At 40.9% G+C, this 8,109-nt stretch overlaps 1 protein-coding gene across 4 annotated transcripts in view; it reads right to left on the reverse strand.

Annotated features, from left to right (window-relative positions):
* Positions 1–1,180, reverse strand: part of LOC140476284 (uncharacterized) — a 105,662-nt gene extending 104,482 nt beyond the window's left edge. For all 4 annotated transcript variants that reach the window (XM_072568654.1, XM_072568653.1, XM_072568655.1 and 1 more), the window contains exon 1: positions 1,067–1,180. The gene's annotated coding sequence lies outside the window, so the exon portion shown is untranslated. The remainder of the gene's footprint in view (positions 1–1,066) is intronic.
* Between the last annotated feature and the right edge of the window lie 6,929 nt (positions 1,181–8,109).

Raw genomic sequence — 8,109 nt, forward strand, 5'->3', positions numbered from 1 at the left:
CTTTTGACTTTGCATGTACTATGCACCAAATAGTTAATATAGCTACTGCGTAGTCACATTTTTCTGGTATTTCCCAAAATTAAATTCTGTTCAACTTTAAGATATTCTACTTAACACAAACTCATGCCAATTTATGTGCAACATATTTATCTATATTATCAAAAATATTAAATATGTCAGAGAGTATTTTACCAGAAATAAATAACTCTGGTGTTGCTCTTAATTCAAGCAGTGTAATGTTAAACTTTACCCAGTTCACTTTTTTATCAGTTAATTCTTCAGTCCAAAGGTATACAATATCTTGACATTATTGTTTGATCTTATTGCTGCTTACTTTCTATACAATTTTCAATCAAGATAAATACTACAGTGCAAATGAAGTGGCAGTTTATGTCCCCTTTAAATTCTGTGTTGAACAGAAGTCAATGCTTTCTGTGTTCAATGACGGACATATTTTGTATCGTTTAGGCTAATCCAGAACTCACATTTTATTTTTCTACCTGCTAATAATTTAGCAAAAAATATTGTATTTCTATCAAGCAAAAATAAAATTAAAGTAAATATACATTTTCATGGAAATTGATCTATTAATGGCAGGGTTTCCACTGTTTTTGTGACCTTGTCTGTTTCAAACACAGCACGGTAATTAAAACCACAGTGGACATGCCTGAAGTTCTTGCCCTTCAGATATACTGTTGCATGATCTTCTCCTTTACAACTATCATGACCAAACACCGTTTTGCTATTTCTCTACTGCTACACCCCTTGTTTCTGAGTCAAGATTTCTTGGCTAAAGTACAAAATAACCAGAAGCAATATTTTAATCCTGCACATATCTTAATCAGTACCAGACCAACATTCTCGATTATGTTGTTGGTGTACTAATTCAAGAAGGTTGTTTCACTTAAATTTAACTACAGATGTCTTACTGGAAGTATACAGGGTTGCTTACACAGGTAGAGTCTTATAGAATAGCAAGCAATCAGTGATTAAGATTTTCAGTTTGAGGTACTCAAACGTTTTACTGCAGATTACCATTAGGGAAAAGTGCAATCCTAAAACTTACCAGAAGATCTTGTTAGGTTCTAAACCAGGGAATCTTAAGAATTTGTAGAAACTAGCCTTGAAGTGGACGAGCCCTGATCGCCAGCCTGCCTGCTGCTTTCTACCAGTGTGTGAGTGACAACTGAGGAGAGATTTGTGGAACTAGTTTAGTCTATGTAAGGAATGAGAGGGCGGTCCATCAGAGTCAAATTTGACTGGGTCTCCACTGATCTAGCTGCCTAACCAAAACTAAAACAGTGTTGTCAGGCTTTGAAATTAAAACCCACAGTTTTAAAGCAACAACTGGACTGCTGCATTTAGACCAAGGCTGAGCAATCAAAGATCCCTTTATTCACAGCTTAGTCACAGCGGTTTAAGAATAACTCAGAATTATTGACATATTGTTCTTCACTGGGTATTACACAGTAAACCTTTCTTCCCCAGAATAATAATAATTTGCATTTATACATAGGAAAATGACCAAAGCGGCTTCGCAGGGGCATTATCTCTGAAAGTGGGATGACCGAAAATAACTGCCTTTTCAGAGAATGAGATATATTAGAAGGGCTAATGTAAAGATTGTTCTCAGTGCTTTTTTTAAGGATGTTAATGAAGCAAAGTGAAGTCAAAGAGGTTTAATCCAGACTCATCCTGCAATAGGATGGAATAGAATATAATCCTAATAGAAACAGAGGGCAGACAAGGTGAGAAGAGCTGATATGAAGGACCAGAGTTTTATTCAGGATCATAGAAGATGTTTGTAATGTCCTAAAGTGTACCAATAGAGGATGACTCCTGACAAAAACCTTTTGCCTGAAACACCAATTCTCCTGCTCCTCAGATGCTGCCTGACCTGCTGTGTTTTTCCAGCACCTTACTCTCAACAGTGGAGGAGGAGCAATGAGAGTGAAACTAGAGGATGAAGGGTAGTGAAGATCACTTAACAAGAGAACAGTGGAAGGTAAATTTATTGGCAAAGATTGAACAGACTGGGACTCTCTTCTCTACAAAAGAGAAGGCTGACCTGTGAGCTACCAGCAGTCTTCTCTCTTACCATTATGAAGATGTTTGATAGCACATGCACACACAGTCGAGCACATACTCAGACATGTACACACTCACACACAGACACAAACAAGCACACGCACACAACACTCTCATGCACACACAATCACTCACACATGCACACAATCAAACACGCACACATACACAGGTTATATTCCAGACTGGTGTCAGTGCAGATACTGGGAGGTATCTTTGGTGAATTCAGGGGAAATGTTTCCACTCATGAAAGAACCCAAAACTGTACATTCATAAATATAATGGTTACCTGTAAAGACTTCAAGGGAGGACCTTCTTCTTTGGAGAAGTTAGAAATGCAACTTAATGCACAGAGTAATTGAAGTGAGTAGAACCAATAAATAGAAGGGCAAGTAGAAGAGATACATAGATATCGAAAGCAGAAAAAGGTTGCGTTGATATGATATGATGAAGTTGGATGAGTGGTTTGTGCTGAGCATAACACCAGACTGGACCACATGGCCTGATGCTTCTGCCTGTAGTTCAATACAATTCTATACAAATTTATAGGGGCAATGCAGAATTGCGGGTTGGTGCTCTAGTGAAGTGAGGAGAACACAATATTGAGCAGCAGTTCAAAGACATAACTTCAGTGTGGAGACAATGTGTCATGATCTGATGAAACTGTGTGACAAAAGGTGGGGTAAAAACAAAAGGAACAAAAAGTCTACCACATAAACAAATCAGCAACACCTTCTCATAGTATTCTTAAAGCAATCAGATCTATACATGTATAGACTTGTGTGAAGTTACAGATTTCTCCTATTTTATAAAAGTCAACTGTAAAATATTTAACATGACTTTCATACTCCAATGATCTCTTCTTAGTACTTTATTTCTTTAAGCTTCTAATGTAAAGAAAGACAACCATGTATATTTTGAAATTTACACAGAAATAAAAATTCACAAAACAATAGAATGAATAATCCCGATCCAGCTCCCATTCCAATTGCCACATGCCATATATTCATTCAGAAACTATTTAATCTATTATTAAATGTTAACTAAGTCTTTGGGCTGAATCTTCCCATATTTTGGAAAAGTGTCAGTTTTGATGAGTTTCATGGAAGGTTACTTTCTGTGGATGCAAATGAGATTTTTGTGCAATCATCCCAAACTTGTCTCATTCACTACCTACCACACCCCTATGAAATTCTCAACCTGACTGTAACTGGAAGTACTCATCACTGCCAGGATATATCAATAACCCTGGCACCATATATAAATGGCCACTGCGCACCCAGTCAAGTACTGGAAGTCCAGAGCTGCCCAGGCTTGGCAGACAAGGGGAAATTAGCAACCAGCTTTTCAGACAGGAACCTAAAGATCCTGGTGGACTGGATCATATGGAGGAGAGAACCATAGAGCAAAGGAGAAAACGTCCCATAACAGAATCAAAATGCTCATGACAGGTGGAAGTATACTGGATATTCATCTCCTCACTACCTACGAGGGAAGAGTCTTGGTTCTGACAGGCCAGGACTGAAACCCTTCCAGTGGAGATGCTGAAATCTCTATGTTCCAAGAAGCAAGTAAAAAGTACTGATTATTGTTGTGCTACCCTCCCATTTCCAACATTGTGCACTTAATGTTAATGTGCCACAAATTCTACCCATTGGTCATCACATTCTTTTAGCAAGTTTTGAGAAGATTTGTAGCTCAGGTTGAGGTTCAGGATGTAAGTTTGCTCACTGAGCTAGAAAGTTTGTTTTCAGACATTTCGTCACATGCTAAGTAACATAATTAGTGAGCCTCCAGTGATGCCCTGGTGTTTTGTCCCGCTTTTTATTTATGTGTTTAGGTTTCCTTGGGTTAGTGATGTCATTTCCTGTGTTGGTGAAAGTGGTATCCTTCCTCATCTGTATGTAAGGATACTAGTGATAGTGGTTCATGTCTTTTTGTGGTTAGCTGATGTTCATGTATCCTGGTGGCTAGTTTTCTGCCTATTTGTCCAATATAGTGTTTGTTGCTGTTCTTGCAAAGCATTTTGTAAGTGACATTCGTTTTGCTTGTTGTCTGTATAGGGTCTTTCAAGTTCATTATCTGCTGTTTTAGTGTGTTTGGTGGGTTTGTGGGCCACCATGATGCCAACAGGTCTGAATAGTCTGGCAGGCATGTCATTTCCAAGCTATCTTTGACGTAGGGGAGAGTGGCTAGGGATTCTGCTTGTCTTCTGTCTGCTTGTTTGCATCCTTACATCCTGGTATCCTTACATTCGGATGAGGAGGGACACCTCTTTGACTGGGACAACACATCCATCCCAGGACAAGCCAAACAGAGGCATGCACAAGAATTCCTAGAAGCATGGCATTCCAAGTGGAACTCTATCAATAAGCCCCATCTCCCACCCTCTGAGAAAAAGAACACGAAATGACATTGCCAGCACAGGAAATGACATCACCAACCAAGGAAACTTGAACACATAAATAGAAAGTGGGACATAACACCAATGCTTCATCGGAGGCTCACTGATGATGTCACCTTGTATGGTGATGAAATGTCTGAAAAATGAACCTTCCAGCTCAGCGAGCAAACTTACATCCAGTAACTTCCTTCTTTGGTTTCCTGGCAGTCCCAATGGGATTCCCATGATGTCCAATATCAAGACGGCCATCCTGCACATGTTCCCTCTTCCACCTCTTATAGCATGAATGCCTCAAATCCTGGCAGGATTGTACCAGCTCAATGGATTGTACCCCTCGATGGATATGTTTTCTGGATTAGCATCAGAAATACTTGCTGGTGAGCACTTCACTGCCACGTCTTCACAGCTTGTCATGGTAAAAAACATTCCAGGTCTCTAACACTTGAAAGTCTGCAGGTGGCCAAGTATCTGCCCAACCCCAGGCAGGAGAGGATCCCATGGTGTTGGTCATTTGTGACTTCATTACAGTGCATAACCAGACACAGGAGCAGCAGGCAATCTCAGTACCTGCAGGATATGTACTGAAACATTCTCTAGTTATTGGTGCTCAGTACCAACAGCAAGGCGACATGGGGACAATTGATTTTGACCTCAATCCAGGTGCCCCTTCCTCACGAGACAGGGCAGTGGCAGGAGGAATCCAATCTGAGGAGGAACCACACACAAACCAACCAGACATCTCCTCTCAGGACACTCTAGGTGGCCAGGCCATTCCATCTAATGCTGTCTGCTACCCTCAGCCTGTGGGCAGTCAAGACAATGAGGCTGCATCTGTCTCTGAGCAGGACACACAGCAAGTCTAGACAGTTTAGACAGAAGTATCCCCAGAGCTGCCTGATCAAACTTCCACGCCAACTGGCTCCACTAGGGCAAGGTTCCTTCACCCCAGCTGCGGAACCCAGGACTGCTTAAAGGCGTAGTGAGAGGGAAAGAAATAAGAAGAACTTCTGAAGGCAGATTGGTGACATGGGCAGCATGTAACTGTAGGTACATTTTCACGTTTTTAAACATATCTTCTCTTTGCACATTCATCCAGTGTGAAAGTCTCTGTCTGACCACAACGGCAACACTGAAGGTACAGAGCCCACCTATCCTTTGTGCTAAATGATGTGCCATAGATCAAGCTGTGTGTAACTCCTGCACCATGTGCAGGCAATGGGTGAATCACAGGTTGATGCTACTTTGGCCAGTTTCCTCAATCTTTCCAGATACTAACATTGCTATTGTGTCACAGTCATTAGTGGGATTCAGTTTTTATCCAATGGTGAGGAGAGTTTGGGACAAGGGTTTGGACCTCCCACAGTAAGTAAGGTTCACAAAGCAGGTACATTTCAGCTTCGGTGTATGGGTGGCTGTGTAACAGTGTTGTCCTTTAAAGGACCACCATTTTTCTGCACAATCTCTATTATATGCAAATCACTTAAGTGAGCAAAAGCCTGAAGCATTTGAATTGCTTTCTGTCAGTGCACAGGAGCTGAATATTCTCTGGCAAACTATCTCCATAATTTCAGTTGGCTCCTGGATTGCTATTTCAAGGATTAAACCATGATCCAATCAAAGCCACGAATACTGACAGCATCGTACACAACTATGGGTGGCACGGTGGCTCACAGTGCTAGGGACCTGGGCTTGATTCCCGCCTCGGGCGACTGTCTGTGTGGCCTTTGCACATTCTCCCCGTGTCTGCGTGTGTTTCCTCTGGGTGCTCCAGTTTCCTCCCACAGTCCAAAAAGGTGTGCAGCTCAGCTGAATTGGCCATGCTAAATTGCCCATAGTGTTAGGTGCATTAGTCAAGGTTAAATATAGGGTAGGGGAATGGATCTAGGTGGGTTACTCTTTGGAAGGTTGGTGTGGACTTGTTGGGCCAAAGGGCCTGTTTCCAAGCTGCAGGGAATCTAATCTACAGGATGACCCAAATTATTTTAGGGCTAAAATCGACCTGTTCGAATATATTTTATCACATCTATATGCCTTTGGCCCTATGTTGATTAATATTCTGACATCCCTAATGGCAGGTATAAAATCCATTTGGCAAAATTTAAGTTTTACTTAACAAGTGTGGTTTTGCAGCCAATGAACAATTATTATTAAGTGACAAAGAATAAGAAACTACCCAAGCTAAAATGGTGTTATTTTAAACACAATTTTAAATATAGTTTTATGGTCAACAAGGGAAGTAATACGCAACAACAGTTGGCTTCTCTTGGTTGAAAAGGTTGAATCTATATAAAGTTACATCTCTACCACTGGACGTTAAAAGGAATTTTATAACTTTGTAACCATGTGATCTCCACCCAACACTGCTCCCAACTGACCTTGATTAAATCGTACTTGCAAACAATCAGTATAATTACTTGGCTAAGTGATATCCTTATGGGCTACGCCTTTCTTTCCCAAAACATACTTCAGTTTTTTGGATATCAATCTTTAGTTCATTGCCAGAGAGTGAAGCACTAAGATGGTTTAAAGGGGGATCTTCGATGGACCTTGTTCACAATAATTTATGCAAAAAGGCACTGTGGTTTGCTCCTTTAAATAAACAGAAAGAACGAGTTAATTGTTACTGCTCTTCCTCAATGTTTATGCATTTCTGAAGTCAGCTGTTTATGTTTGCTGGCTATCTCAAGGCTGCCACATGAATGATCTCTATGCTTGAACCTTACAAAGCTATTTCTTTTGTTTTGGAAGGCTCAAACTATTTATTAATTGCTGATTGGTAGAGCTTATAAACCCAAAGCTATAATGGCAAGACAGTAGGCAGTTCAAAGGAACAGAGAGATCTTGAGGTAGTTGTCCACAGATCTCTGAAGGTGGCAGGACAAATTAATAAGGTAGTTAAGAAGACATACAGACGCTCGCCTTTATCAGTTGTAGTATAGATTATAAGAGCAGGGAGGTTATGTTGGAGATATATTTATTTAAGGTTTAGCTAGAGTACTGTGTGAAGTTCTGGTAACTGCAGTGTAAGAAGGATATGATTGCACTGGAGAGGGTGCAGAGTAAATTCACCCAGACGTTACCTGGGATGGTACATTTCACCTCTGAAGAGAGACAAGATGACTTTTTAAACCTCTGACCCTTTGCCTCCTGGCGCATAGGCAGCAGCTTTACCACTGCACCACACAATGTATAGGCTGAGAGGGAAAATGGGAGATGTGACAGTGGGTTATGCATAATACTGTAGTAATTTTAATTGATTTCAGCCCTGTCACTGTACACTGTCTCAACAATGATCATCCAAATAATGGTGAGCATCTTCTCTTCCACGGTGTTTACAGTATGCAGGCATAAGTGCTCTCACCAATTAATTCCCAGTGCCTCCTTGTATTACCTTGATCTGCAAGGTCGAGGGAAATAGAGTCATATAGATGTACAGCATGGAAACAGACCCTTCGGTCCAACCCATCCATGCCAACTAGATATCCCAACCCAATCTAGTTCCACCTGCCAGCACCCGGCCCATATCCCTCCAAACCCTTCCTATTCATATACCCATCCAAATGCCTCTTAAATGTTGCAATTGTACCAGCCTCCACCACTTCCTCTGGCAGCTCATTCCA

The sequence above is a fragment of the Chiloscyllium punctatum genome, chromosome 4 (assembly GCF_047496795.1).
Source record: "Chiloscyllium punctatum isolate Juve2018m chromosome 4, sChiPun1.3, whole genome shotgun sequence".
Taxonomy (NCBI): domain Eukaryota; kingdom Metazoa; phylum Chordata; class Chondrichthyes; order Orectolobiformes; family Hemiscylliidae; genus Chiloscyllium; species Chiloscyllium punctatum.